At 43.1% G+C, this 15,285-nt stretch overlaps 1 protein-coding gene across 4 annotated transcripts in view; it reads left to right on the top strand.

Annotated features, from left to right (window-relative positions):
* Positions 1–15,285, top strand: part of NAV3 (neuron navigator 3) — an 813,571-nt gene that overhangs the window by 76,721 nt on the left and 721,565 nt on the right. For 2 of the 4 annotated variants that reach the window (XM_045519434.2, XM_074375363.1), the window contains exon 1: positions 3,032–3,167. The exons of the other annotated variants lie outside the window; for them this stretch is intronic. The gene's annotated coding sequence lies outside the window, so the exon portion shown is untranslated. Of the gene's footprint in view, positions 1–3,031; positions 3,168–15,285 lie in introns of those variants that run through there. 4 annotated transcript variants of the gene reach the window in all.

Here is a 15,285-nt window from a genome sequence, read left to right as displayed (position 1 = left end):
TCAGAGCAACAAAAACTCATGAACATTAACAAGATATACACTAAAAAATTTATCCCTGGGGTAAACTCTTCATGGCACTTACAGTAAAGTCTACATTACAGTCACCCCCTGTAGCCCCACAACCACCCCACAGCTGTGGGATGCCGAACAAGCCACTTCACTTTTCCATGCCCTAGATTTCTTATACGTCAGGTAGTATTTATCCCACTTTGAGGACTAGATGAGGTAACATTGTCTTAAACCTTTCCGGCTGCTGTAACAGGAATACCAGAGACTGGTGGCTCAAACAGCACACATTTATTTCTCACAGTTCTGGAGGCTGGCAAGTCCAACATCAAAAAGCCAGCAGATTCGGTGTCTGATGAGAGCCTGCTTCCTGGCTCCTAGATGGCTGTCTTCTCAGTGTGTCTTCACGTGGAGGAAGGAGCAAGGGAACTCTCTGGGCTCTTTTTTCACAAGGGCATGGATCCCATTTATGAAGGTGCTACCTTCAGGACCTAATCCCCTCCCCAAAACCCCACCTCCCAACACATCACACTGGGGGTTGGGTTTCAACGTATGCATTTAACTGCATGTAACCCAGTATCTGATACATGCTAGGAGTTCATGTTAGGAACTACTAATTCCTTTTTCCCCCTCTGTCCTTCCTAATATTATTACTACTTCCTTTATGCCATTCCTTTGTTTTTGACCATTATCACAATCAGCAACCAAAAATGTCCCTCCTCCTCTCCCTCTCTCTCTCCACCCTCCTCCACATTTATTGACCTCCAACATCTCAGCCAATGTGCTAGGCACTTGGGATATGAGGATAAGGAAGCTACAGTTCCTGCCCTTAGCACAGCCAGTCTGGTGAGGGAGCAGGCAGATAAACACACAGTAATTAGACCTCAGATATGAAAAGTGGGTACAGAGGCAGCACGGGAGTGGCACTAAACTCAGATGTGGGACCCAGAAGTGTGTGTGGGGAGGCATCCCAAAGGAGTTTTTTTGGGGTTGAACAAGAGTTACCAGATATGATGGTGGGGGCACGGGGAAGAGTGGAGGGGAGGGAATTCCTGGCTGAGAACAGCATATGCACAGGTGGGGGTGATTGTTGCTGAGTAAGACAGACGTGTCATCAATTAGTCAGTTTTACCCAATTGGCAGCCATGGAGCAGGTGTGAGGGATGAAGCAGGAGGTGTGGGTAGGGGCTAGATCATAAAAGATCTATACCAGTGGTTCTCAAAGGGTGGGTCCCAGACAGACAGCATCAGCTGGGGTCTTGTTAGGACTACAAATTCTTCTGCCCCGCCCTAGACCCATTTTTAGGGAAAAAGTTGAGAAGGATAGGGGGCCTAGGAATCTTTGTTTTAATAAGCCCTTCAGGTGATTCTGATAAAGTTTGAGAAACCCTGTTCTATACCACAATAAGGAATTTGGCTATTTTCCTTAAGGTAATGGGGAACTATGGGAGGACTTTAGATCAGACTGTTAGTTTTTGAAGGCTTACTCTGGAAGCACGAACAAAGACAAGCAGGAGGGATGCCGGATGCTGATGTTAGCACCGGAGGTGAGTCCATGGGGAGAGATAGGGAAGAAACTTAAGACACCTGAGTTAGAATGTGGCATCCTTTCTTTGTGCTGGGCTCATAAAAACATGTAAGGCCTACGATGGAGAAATACATGGCTCCTGCCCACAAGGTGTGGATAATCTAGATATAGTAGATTCATTCTTTCTGAGAATACATTCTACCAACCCAACAGAGTGCCATCCCCATTTACAGAAGGTCTACTGCTCTTTGCAAGAGTGACTCAGTGGACTCAGTCTGACCTAGTTAAGATCACAAAGGGTGTCCCTTTATTCCCTCCCCCCCTGGGGAAAATCTGGATTGAACTGGTACCACAAAGGCTCTTTACTATATAAAGCAGTGAAAGGTGATGGTTAGAATAGCAAAATAAATAGATTGGGTTATAGTTTCTCTGGTACTCCAAGCACATACGTGCTGCCACTAAACCATGTGAATTTATCAACACATTCTGTTTGGGTTGTATGTTGGAAACAGCACAAATCTTTGTGCCTTATTTGCAACAGCAGTGAGAGAACTGCCCACGGAAAACTGGTTTTCCGTTAGGGATTGAAAAAGGCCAGCAGACTAGATGCTTCTTTCTGCTAGATTCTTGCTTATTCTCAGCAATGGAAGCAGGTTTGCATCCATACCTCTAGAGGAAAGGTGTCGGCGGGAAGGTGATGAGGCTGGACTAGAGATTGGAAAATACCTTCAAGCCTGTTCTCCAGGGCTGGGAGGGAAGAGAAAAGGAGGTGCTCGTTGGCTGAGAAGGGAAGAGGGAAAAGCATTAATTTCCAAGGTATTTGACAGCAATATCTTCCCGCCACCACCTTCCCTCCAAACCCATGCGTCTCTGCTTGAAGTCTGACATAAAACGAGTGCACCCCCATTTGTCTCTGTGCTGTCAATGAAGAAATTCGGTGCAAACGGACAGAAACGAGCGCCGCTGAAAATAGGTGCAGGACTTGTTGAGCATACAAATCATCTCCCCCCAGTCTCCAAGGGAGAGAGAAAATCCCTCTTTCTCTCCTTGCAGCCTGCGTTCTGTATTCGGGAGAGGAGGCTGAGGCTGGTTTCAGGATCTTCTCGTGTGGTCCCCGTGGGAAACTTTTTTCGCAAGGCCGGCTGGGGCGGAGACGGTGGGCGTCCTGCGTGCTCTCCTCGCGGGCCGGGACCCCTGACCTCGCGGCGCGCCTGTCTCTTTAAATTCCAGCTGCGCGGCTGGGAAACAGCGCCGCCCGCCGCCGAGGCCGGCAGGCGGCTGCGAGCTCGCTCGCTCGCGCTCTCGCTCCCGGCTGCGCGCCGCAGAGGGCTCGCTCGGCCCGCGGGCTGCTCGGCGGCGGCGGTGGCGGCGGCGGCGGCGCGGGGCGGGGAGGCGCGGCCGGGCGGAGGAGGGAAGAAAGAGCGAACCGGGCCGAGAGAGGCGCCGCGCCCGGTCCCGCGCCCCGCGCTCGGCGGCCCCGGCAGTTTCCTTCAGGAGGTGACGAGGATGTGTCTGGCTGGTGGCTTTTTTTCACCCTCCTCCTCCTCAAAACGATTTCCATAGTAACCTGATCAAGTGGCTCAGTATCGCTAACCTGAGGATTTCCTCGGCCCGCCGGCTTGACCTCAGTCAGGTAACGCTGGAATCTCCTTCTCTTCCATTGCAAACCGCTGCGCTCCTTCCAAACTTCCTTTTGTGGAAAATCGCCCAGCCCAACGCAGCCCTGGGTATTTGCAACAGCGTGTTCCTTCCCAGGTGCCTGCCACGGGTCTCCTCCCCTGCTGCTCCCCCAGGACATTATTAAGAAAAAAAAAAGCCTGTATCTGTATTTGGTGCCCCCCCCCCCCCGCCTTGATACTTCCCATTTCTGCGCTCTCCTTGGCTTTTTCCCTGAGACTAGGGATGGGGGCGCGGGGCGAAGTCGGGGCGAGGGTGGTGGCGAGCGCGGTCCAGGGAGTGGCGGGCTCGGGTGGCTGGGCTACCGTGGGCTACTTTGGGCATCTCGGCGTGGTGTGCATCAACCTGGGATCGCGGGGAGGGCTGGCTGCCAGACCAGGGCGGCGGAGCCCGGGAGCCCCACGTCTCCAGACGAGCGAGTGAGGGACGCAGGCTTGGGGGTGATGGAGCGCTCGGCTGGGTAGCTGGCGAGCGTCCATACATCATAGCTTTTCTTCCTACTCCCCCGCCCCTCTCCGGGTTTCTCTCTTTCCCTTTTCTCATTTCTTTCTTCCTTTCCTCATCACTAGCTCCGTTCTCTTCCTTCCCTTACCTCTTTTTCCTCCCCTCGTTTCCTTTTTTCCCCTTTCCCTCTTAAAAGAAAGGGGGGATCGTTTGTAACCCGCCTTTCGTTCTGCCAACATGGGAAGAGCAGTGAAACCTGCAGCGTGGCCACCTCAACCTGGTCGTTTTCAGACTCGCCCTCATCCATCAACATATTTGTTCCTTGAGTCTATTGATCTCCCTTGATTCTGCAGAAATGCATTCTAAGCTGGGCGCCTGTATGTCAGAATCAGAGTTCTGCAGCTTGCTTCCTGCTCCCAGCATGACATGTATTGTAAGGGCTGCATATGTTTTAAATCCACAGAAGCCATGAGTATAAAGAAATCTATCTTAAAAAAAAAAATCTGGTCTTGTTCTAGAGAAACTTCCCTCTTAAATTATTGATACTCCCTTTCCCCTCTTTGGTATTTCATTTTAGGGGACTTGGGAGACAGGTGTGTGTGTGTTTTCTCCCAGTTGATGAGGAACATGCAACTTCTATTACCTTAATTATCTCCTCTTTAATCAGTTTTGCACTTCTTAGTCACTGGAATGAGTAGATGATAATTAAGGTTCAGAGACTTGCTTCCCAAAGTCCAGGCTGGCAAAGAGAACCAAGGGGAGGGGGGTGCAGGGCATTCAGACCTGTCAAAGAATAGAAAAGGCATAGTAACTCTTGTGTAAAATCCAAAACTAGATTCAGACTTTAGTACTGAAGACACAAAAATACAATAAAACCAGACTTGTGCTTTTGGTTCTTAGTGTGTGTATAACCATATGAGGTAGGTTTAAGTGAAAACTTACTTAAAAACGGAGCCTCTATAGTATAGAACCCATTCAGCCTTGTTTATATTGAGGTTACTTCTCACTCTGGTTTTATTTTTCTTTGGGACGTACGTAAGATGTCTCTATCATTTGTAAACAAAGGGAAGAAAGAGGATGACTTCAGTTTAACCAGAAATAAGATTTATATGGATTATTTTTGTTTGTTTCTCAAAAGATCTAGTTGTTGTGCTTTCAAGTTTTCTTGAGGTCAAAATATTTCATGGGTGAAAACAACACTAATCAATAATTTTCCTCCACGCTGTTTCAGATGTGTACATAGTTTATATAGAAAAAGGTTTTAGAGAGGTCCCCTTGCCTCCTTTTCTTTGTCTGCACATTTGTTTTTAAATTCAACTGTTACTGGAGAGTAAAGGATCCTGGAGCAGAGAATGGATCAGAATGAAGAAAACTACTGATAATCACGGAAACTACACCCAAACCAAGAAATGATAAACACTGCCTTGCCACTCCACACTGTTGTCTTTGTTTTTAGCCAATTAAGAAGCTGTAGATTTTAAATGTATTTTCCTCTTTTTCATTCTACATCTAATACTTTTCTTACTGGAGGTCATATTTATCCAGTTCAAATGAATATTTGCAAAAGACTTAAAATTCCCTTGCCAGTGAAATCCAAAAAGCATGCTTTTCCTCCAACATTTTCTTCCCCCTCTTAGTGAACGGCACTAAGTAGAAATGGCCCTACGTTATTGTTTGCACCTGACTTCTGAGTTTTGGTGTTCCCTGGTTGGGTGGCTTGCTCTTGGCATGTTAACAAGATGCTCCTGGGAGGCTGCATGGAACTTGAATTCACAAGTAATTGTAGATGCAATAAAATTTTTTTTTTTTTATTCTTGGTTTAAGACATGACATGTCCTCCTGGATGTTTAATGCTTGGCCATGACTGCTCCTTTGAGTGTGTGTATGTGAAAGATTTAACATAAAGCCTGTTCCGATTGAGCCTTGAGTGATTTGAGGTCAAAAGTTCTATGGATGACAAGACGTAAATTACTCTTACTTATACTGCATTGATCCTGAAACTGTTTTCTCCCCCTTGTGATTGCACCTCTATGTGGATCATTTAATGAAAGGTTGGGAATGATGAGCTATCTGTCTTATAGTAGGAACAAGAATCTCTCACATTGACTTACCTCGAGTCCCCATTTTCATGCCGAGGGATCAACAGCTGTTTTTGATCTGATGTTTTAATAGACTGTTTTTGAGCACTGATAATTACCAGGAATATATTTTGTTAATTCTGACATTGCTATAAGACAAGACATCTCTCAAGTTGTCTCTAGGGCTCCAAGTGACTCATCTGTGTAACCCGTGGCAACAGGAAGCAGTTGTCCTGTGTGCAAGCTGAAGTGTGGACACATATCCACACTTGGTGATCATTCAGGAGCATGATAGGAAAAGCGTGTTGCCTCCTTTGTATGGACTTGGGGTTAAGTTTTTGACTTTAGTCAGAGGAATGATTCCCAGACCTAGCTTTGCAATTCCCCTTAGCTCTTCATTTAGCTAAGGATAAAATTCTCAGAAGACACGTGTTACTTTTTTTTTTATTGGGAAGATGTATAAAGAAGTGTGTATGTGCATGTGACTTTCTGTGATATTTTCACCCTAATTATCCCAGCTACAGCAAATCAAACCTGAGAGGCTGTGTCAACTTTAGAAATGTTGGGAGTCAGGGAAGTGTGGAGGGAAGTAGGAGCCAGGGGCCAAGGTTGTATTCTTCTCACTGTCACAGAGTTATTCTGGTGGTGGCCTCCTTGCTCACAGATGTCACTTAGCTTTGTTTTCTCTAGAAACAAAATGGGCATAGTAATCTTTTTCCAGTTTCTCTGTTTTCAAATGTGGTGAATTTGACCTAATCACAGCCACACACACGTGTACGTACGTAGCAGTGGTGGATGCTAAAAGACACATACACACATTCAGAGGTAACAGACAAGATTTCCGAATAGAGAAAGGAAGTCTTTCCTTGTACCATTGACACGTGGGTAATGATGCTGAATATTTTCTTCCACTGAGGAAAAGGCAAATATATTACTCTCTATTCTGTGAATACGGGTGCTCAGTGACTAATCACATCACATATGCAGAGTCGAATAATCTTAGCAGGTATCACCCTTTTACTTACACAAATGCAAGTGAGGAATAAATTTCCTTTTTTTTCCTTAACCATTCAAGATCTCCCCCACCCCTCCCCTATTTTGTAAGGAAAAGTAATTCTCTATAATGTTAAGTGGACCTTGGGGTAGGAAAAATCCCCAGAGTTATCTTTCTGCTCAGACTTCATTTTTCCTCCCAAGTCTGACTGTCAACAGTAATATCTGAGATGAGCCTCTGGTGCTGATGTTTTCATAGGTCATCCTCCTCCTCTGCCCCAGATGAAGTCTCAGGACAAGCACTGTAGTAGCATAGATTCTGAATTCAGTGCATCATTCAAGTTGGTTATGTAACTTTTTTTTTTTTTTAAGCTCCAAGTCTTGAATTATATCGGTTTACCATCCTCTTATTTTCTCTAAACATTATAAAGTTGTTTTAAAATAAGCCTGGTCCCTGTAAGGATTTAAAAGCTGCTTGTTATGTCATTAGATTATACAGTGTTTGTACAATCATACTTTTTGTTAATCTGCAACATTTTCCTGAGAGCCGTAGCAGCTGGGACAGTTGCTGGTTGTGCTTGTTTGGGTAAATACTTGAGATAATGGGGACCTAGAGATTCCAAGGTCTGGAAACATAACTGGTGACACAGGGCTAAAGTTTTCCAGGGAACAGACTGGAAAGTCAGCATTTTTGACAAGAAGTGATTTGTAACAGTTCAGGTATAGTCAAGAAGATCTGGAAAAAGCGTTTCTATTTCTTTCATCTTGCTTTGTATGTATTTATATACAGTCCACTTACATGGAGAACCGTGGGTTTCACATCCAGCTTTGTTTTCTCTGCTGGGAAGTAGCATAAGTCCCCCGCCTTACTTGGTGGCATTTGGTAGGTTTGTAGGCATAGCATATGGAGCATCATCTTATGCTGCCACATCGAGATGAGATCAAACACGAGGCTGTGTGATCGCATTGGTCCACTTGAAGGCAGTTACACAACACTTAAAAGATGCAGCTTCTGGAGTAGACTGCTTGAGTTTGAATCCCAACCCTGGTACTTAACTGTATAGGTGATCGTTGGTGATTTTCTTTATCTGAGTCTTAGTTTCCTCATCTGTACATCAGTTGTTGAGAAGGATTTTTGTGAAGGTTGAAAGAGTATATTAATATAATACTTAGGAGTGCTCCTGACATGTAGCAAATATTCATCACTTATTCACTACTATTGTTATTGCTGTTACATTTCAACAACAGCCGAGGTATCAGGAGGCCACCGTTATTTTTCTGTTTAGACTTTTGCTCCCAGTCTGACTGGGAATCCTAATACTAGCTCACGTGGGACTTGGGCCATCCCCTCCTCCTCCGCCTCCAGAGTCCTCACCTTAGCCTTTCCCTACAGGCCCAGCTGCAAATGGTGACCAGGAGCTTGGATGATAAGAATACATTTATTTGGAGAGGGTCCATTCTTCCAGTTTCCAGAAAAGCTTATTTTAACCTTTTTATAGACACTATCAAGATGATCCATGGATTTTTTTTAACTCAAGAATTGAAACTCGAAATCCGGATTAGCTACGGTAGTAATAGAACGCATCAGCTTAAAAAACTGATAAACATAAGACTTCTAGCTTTAGTATTATAGTGCTGTTTACTCACAAGCTACAACTGCCTATTGTTACCCTAATGTAATCCTAAAGCTGCAAGCTTTTGCTTAAGAAGGTTGCTGAATAATATTTTTGTATGACATCACTTGAAGTCTCATTGATGAGAAAATGTCATTTGTTTAAAGAGGTGATGCTTCATTCTTGGTTTTGTGTGTGTGTGTGTGTGTGTGTGTGTGTGTTCCAATATTAAGAGCTGCATTGAATAGGTGAATTTCTTTACATATTGAGGGGATGTTCTCATCTGCAAAATGAATGTACTGGATTAGTATACCTCTTTACTGAAAACTTTTCATAATGAAAAATTTTAAAAGCAAAAGGGGAAAAGGAGGTATTATGGATTCCCGAGGACCCATCATTCAACTGCAACAAATTAAGTAACTTCTTTAAGATCCTTCCTGATTCTGTGGTTCTTCGACCATGGAAATTCTGATTCACTCTGGTTTTGAGGATCTAGAATATCTGCTTTTTAAATAATATTGATACTACCTTTAATGAAATTGATACTTAAATTATAGTTAGTAAGTTATAAGAGTGAGCATTTAATGGCAAGTCAATAAAATAATATACAAGATGATACATGAGAAATGTGTTGGAACTGAGCAAATGCAATGTCAGGGTTAAAAACTGGGATTAGTTTGGTTCAACAGACATTTATTAAATGTCTCTCTCAAAGATGTCATCCAGTAGCCTGAATGATACATAGTATCCTATTTAAGAGTAATTTTTATGAAACTGGGTGATCATAAACGGTTCTAAAACATATTGAGCATTATCTTTCTCTTCATTTGGAAGCCTATTTCAAGATCATACAAGCCAGCCTCCAAGATGGTCCCCAGTGATCCTTGCCTTTTGCTATTTATTCCCTTGTGAATTCCCCTCTCACATTTTAAAAGAGTGGTTCTGTGTGATGAATGGAATATGGCGGATGGGATGGTGGATGACTTGTGAGGCTATGTCATAAAAGATGCTGCCACTTTTGCCTTGCTCTTTTGGATGACTCAACTCTGGGAGAAGCCAGCCGCCATGTTGTGAGGACACACAGTCCATAGAGATTCACGTGGCGAGGAAGGGAGGCCTTCTGCTGACAGCCAGCACCAGCTGACCAGTCACATGAAGGAGCCACCTTGGAAGAGGTCCTTTAGCCCTGGTAAAGTCTTCAAATGACTGCAGTCTTTGGTAAAACACTGACAGTATCCTTTTGAGAGACCACAAGCCAGAACCATCTAGCTAAGCTGCTTCTGAATTCATAACCCACAGGAATTACATGAGTTATGAGATGTTTGAAATGGCTCAATTTTGGAGTAATTTGTTATGCTGCAGCGCTCCAAAAACCTTAAACTGCTTCAGGGTTGTTATTATAAATAACTAGTTGTCATTGTTTTTGAGATGGGTAGAAGCACCAGTTAACAGAGTTCTGGTGGACAGAATGCTATTTAAATCTGCATTTACCACCATGAATTACTAGCATCCTAGCCTTCTCTTAAACTTTGAACTCCTCAGAATGAATCTTTTTGGACACTGTCCATCATTCAGTGAGGGCAGAAGGCAAGATGTTTCTTCTTTCATTGGTTGCTAACCTGGAACTTCATCCCAGCACTTTTGTTTGGCAACGTACTTGTTTAAAAATTCAACTGTTTTGGAATTTTGGAAGAAAGCAGGGGTTGGAGGTGGAGGACTGGGGCATGCTTTAGCTGATACTTGGGCAAGCTTTGAGGTAGTACCATAGTTTACTTTCAAGTTTTCCCTGAAAGAGCTCCCCTGCTCCCAAAGACACGGAAAGGCTTCTATGACTTTGGCTTTCGTGACCATAGAAGCTGTTCTTCTGTTACCTCTGAATTAGGTGAGATGGAAGTGCCCCAAATAAAATAAGCTCCAAATGAGGTCCTGGTAATGTTGCCTGATGTGTCCGTTCTTCGTGAGTTTGCACTTCCATCCTCTGTGTATATTGCTAGGCTTCCCTTCTTAAGTGTGGTTCTGGATTGTATGTATCAATCTTTTTTTTTTTTTTCATTGCTATAGGACAAGTTTAAGGGAATCTAAAAATTGAATATTGTAGACAGAATAGAAATCTACTTCATTTTACTGACATAAATGACCACCCCATAAAAATTTGAAAGGTCGCCAAATCCTTAAGACACATTAAGTAGTTGCTAGGAACCTTGGAGAATATTAAGATGTAAGGTTTTTGAGCCTTTAGAATGGTGTGAATATTAGATTATTTTCATGAATGGGCCATCAGTCATATAGTTTGGAGCATAAGGTTTTAGTACTTTAGCTATTATATTTGTTAGGTAGGGTTACCAGCAGGATACTTTCCCCTGAGAATTTTTTCAGGTCCAAGGTTATCTTGGTATAAAACAGTGAAGGTGTTCACTGACCTGTACCAGGATTATGCTCTCTGGGAATTGAAATTGATTTTTTTTTGATCTTTGGCCATGTACATTTGCTATTTGAACAAACACCACCTGGGAGGATATAGGAAAACCGATAAGCAGACGCTCAGAAATTAGTTTTGGGGACATCACAAATGAGTTGCATCACAAGCCTCAGGAGAAAGTTAATGAAGTCACTAGTTCTTCTTGATATTTTTACGTTTGAGCACAGTGTGCAATAGGAACTACCTTTAGAATTGAGGGGAGAAACAACACATCTGATTTTTCTGTTCTTCGTGAAATATGTGGAAATTAAGCTATCCTAGTTACTGGCAGAAAGGATACCAGGCAGATGTGTGTCGAGTCTGGGAGTGTTTTTGTAGATGTCTTGCTAAGCAGGCTCTTGGTTTTGGTGGATAATGTGTCTCATCTCATGTGCTTGTTTTATGTGCTTTGCACATTTGGCCTTGTTTTAATTTGCTCCATGAAATAAACATGATTTTTTACAAAAAGCTTATAGATGTGTATTAATTGCCTTCTATACTGTGATGAGGGTAACAGGACAGAAATAAATAAGACAAGGTCCTTGCCCTAGAGGAAGTTAGAATGTGCTTAACTTTAAAGATTGTCTTTTTTAAAAAAAATTTTCTGAATGTTTAGCTGCTTATTTATAGCTAGACTTTACAATTTATTATGGTTAGGCTGCACTCAACATGAGATCCAGTTGAATTATGTTACCATAATTGAGACTTACCCTGAGTTCTACACTGTTAATGAATGCTAATGCTCTTTTGAAGGTCTCCTATATATGGCCTCAGTAACCACAAAGGCTTTTCTGCCGACAGCAGATAAACTCTCAATAATGTCACAGGAAGTTGCATTAGGAATGATGCCATTACCTATAGCTTTTTCCTTTTCAGCTAACTAACTAATAATGTCGGTTCAGCCTATTCCCTACAGGGCAAATGTCTGTATCATACTTCAGAAGTAGATATATATTTTTCCCTGCCAGAATGTATGTGCATCTTACGAACTTTGAAGTAAACTTCCTGATATTTGTGCTTGCTAATTGTATATTTTAAGAACTGTTTGTTTTAATAACCGGGGTTTAGATAGTAGTATGTCAGAATCCCAGAAATACCTGAATCTGTTTTGCCAATTACCTTTGTGCCTGTGCAGGGGCCCCAGGGAAGATAAATGCACCAACAGCAGCCAAATGGTAATCAGGATACCACTTTATTAATAGCTTGAGATGGTGCCAGTTACCCTTGATGCAGGGCTCTTTGGAAAAAGATGGTTTGCAGCACATACTCTAGGCTTGAGTCCAAATATACATATATTTAGTCTTTATATGCTCTGGTGTAGCCATAGTTTAGGAAGGAAGTCAAAAAGAGAAAGAAATGGTCATGTCCCAAGAGGGGTCCTAATTTCAACTCAACAGCCATATATAGCCGGAAAGTAGAGAGAGGAAAGAGACATTGGCTTTGTGATCTTTAAAGCATAATGACCCTGCTCACTAATAATTCAAGTCCAGTCACTGTTTTTGGATCTGACCTATTAGAAGAGCAGTTGCTTCTTTGACAGGGTGGACAGAGGTGCCCCTGGTGAGGAGGAAGAGAGCCAACAGTACAGATAAATCATGGTACAGGTCACGATCGCTTATCTGAAGCCCTTGGGATAAGATATATTTCAGCATTTGGACATTTTCATAGTTTGGGAAGACAACAGAGTGTATATATATGTGTGTGTGTGTGGTGTCATGTAACAATTCCATTGTGGCCTGGGGCAGCTTCTCTTGGTCAAACACATGACTATTTCTGTAAGAAAATCCATGAATATTTGGAATTAGTGGGAGTAGTAAACAGAATAATGCCCCCTTCCTAAAAGGTCCATGTTCCAATCCCTAGACCCTGTGAATATGTCACCTTTTGTGGCAAAAAGGGGCTTTGCCTTTGTGACTAAACTTTAAGGACTTTGAGATGAGGATCTGATCCTGGAGTGTCTGGCTGGGTCCAATGTAATCACAAGGGTCCTTGAAATTAGAGAACCTTCCCCAGCTGTGGTAGGAGGAGGTGCTGTGGTGATGGAGGCAGGGTCAGAGAGGTGCTTTCTGGCTGCCTTTGTCAATGGAGGAAGAGACACCCAGGGTTGGAGAAATGCAGGTGGCCTTCAGGAGCTGGAAAAGGCCAGGAAACAGTCACCTAGAGCCTGACTCCAGAAAGGAACGCCACCCTGCTGACTCCGTGATTTTAGCTCCATGAGACCCCTGTCAGACTTCTGAACTCCCAATCAGTTTGTGTCTTAAGCCACTACATTTGTGGTAATTAACTATGGCAGTGACAGAAAACTAATGCAGTGGGGTGAAGACTGTAACCTTATTTGACTTCAGGTCCAGTAGTGAGAAGCATTTGGATTTTCAGAGCTTTTTGGATTACAGATTGTACTTAGGGATCGTGGTGGACCTGTGCAAGGAATTGGGAATCCCTTAACTGGATGACCTCATGGTGTTTGAATCAATCATGGGAAGGATGAGTTCTTTAGAAGAAAGCCTTTTCATTGTTACCATCCTAATACTTGCAACTTTGCTGATTTCTTTGTGTTCATGTCTGTTGACTTTATGGATCTTAGACTGGTTGTTGATGGCTCTGGCCAACTTGGCTGACCGTGGACCTTGGTTCACCATGAGTCAGATTAAGGAATGACTCAAACTCTACCGTGCAGACGTTCATTGGTTCTTTTTTTTTTTTACTGAAGTTTATTTGATTTACAATGTTGGGTTAGTTTCTGGTGTACAGCATAGTGATTCAGTTATACATATGTATATATTTTTCATTATAGATACTTACAAGGTATTATCATATTGTTCCCTGTGTTGTACAGTAGGTCTTTGTGGTTTATCTATCTTATATATAGTAGTGTGTATCTGCTAATCTCAAACTAATTTATCCCTCCCACCTTTCCCCTTTGGTAGCCATAAATTTGTTTTCTATGTCTGTGAGTCTGTTTTTCTAAATAAGTTCATTTGCATCATTTTTTAAGATTCCTCCTGTAAGTGATACCCTGTGATGTTTGTCTCTGTCTGAACTTAAGTCCTTCTTGATTATCTTCATTGTCGAGCAGCTGCCTCCTGCCCCTCCTTCCTTCTAGCAGGGTTGGGGGAAGGAGGTACCACAGGAGGATTTTGTGAATATGGCAGTGGGACTGCCTCTTCCTTCTCATGGCCAGAAGCCTGTCCCCTGTATCCCAAGTCTCTACAGTGTGTCTCCAAGGGAGGTGGCATCTGGAATGAATGTCTCACCACAGGAAGGCTGGATGCCGTTGCACTTATCCATGTACTTCATTGCCAACCATTTAATGAGGTTAAAATTTTAAGTGCGGAAGAAATATCCACGTTCTGCTCCTCCTCGTGGCAGAGTCCAAGACAAAGTCTACGTATGGAAGTTTTCCCAGAAAGTTCCCACAAAGTATAATGCGTCTTTTAGAATATAGGGCAGCAGTTTACATGGAAAAGGCCATTTTTGTTTTCGTGGTGATGCTGTGTTGTGGTGGTGGATTCCATTATTATGAAATGGTTGTAGTTGTCCGATGCAGGTTTGAAGGTCATGCTTTCAGTGAAAATGTTTCAGAATGATGATACGAACTCTGATTCAAATTAGAATGCTCACTATGAGCGTGCACTTTATGCCGTCCTTGACCTGTAGCTGAATCTCCAGGAACGTCAGTTTGCCTGTTAATTCTTTTGATACCCACATGCTGGGAGAGCGAGTCTTACTCTGCCTGGCACCTGTGTGTGTGGGTTGTATTATTGTTTTGCCTTCTTTTTGCAGAAAACTGGTAGGTTTTCAGCTGTGGTTTATGACTGAATGGGTGAATCCGAACTTTTTTTTTCTCACTAGAGACATGTATCTCCTCTTAGCCCTGACAACCACGTCACCCCTCCGCCTAACACAGTACTTCTCTTCACCAACGTTTCCAGTGTCATGCATCGGAAATCTTTTCTTAGCTTTTGACAAAAGTGTTTGTGATTCAAATCCAACTCCACAACTTACTCTGGACGAGAGACCGTTTTGAGACCTCATGTCTGTGTAATCAGTAATGAGATGGCTATTTATGCAATGTTTTGTGGCCAAGTGAAAATCTAGCATTTTGGGAATTCTGGAGAGAAATTTTCTCACTTGAAAGCGATCCCATTTAATTGCTATGATACATAATCATGAATTGGTTTTAATCCTCACAGACTCTACTGAATTTTAGTTGAAATAGATGTTCAGAATCATTTCACAACCTGCAAGGTGCCTTACTCCTCACAGCACAGTGTGCTGGGCTCTGGGCTATGTTCCGGGGTAGGTGGGTGGGGAGGATATAGACCGGGCTCTTAATGAGCTGATGTCCAGCAGGTAGCGGAAGACCTGTGCAAAGGGAAGGTGGCAAGTGCTGTAGACAAGGACGAGTACCCATGGAGAGGAGCAGATGAAGGAGCAGCATTTCTTCCGAGTGGGGAAAAGACAGAGTGCTTGGCGTAGGAAGTGGTG

Source organism: Camelus bactrianus, chromosome 12 (assembly GCF_048773025.1).
Source record: "Camelus bactrianus isolate YW-2024 breed Bactrian camel chromosome 12, ASM4877302v1, whole genome shotgun sequence".
In the NCBI taxonomy this organism is placed as follows: Eukaryota; Metazoa; Chordata; class Mammalia; order Artiodactyla; family Camelidae; genus Camelus; species Camelus bactrianus.
This window is presented reverse-complemented; position numbering and strand designations above follow the sequence as displayed.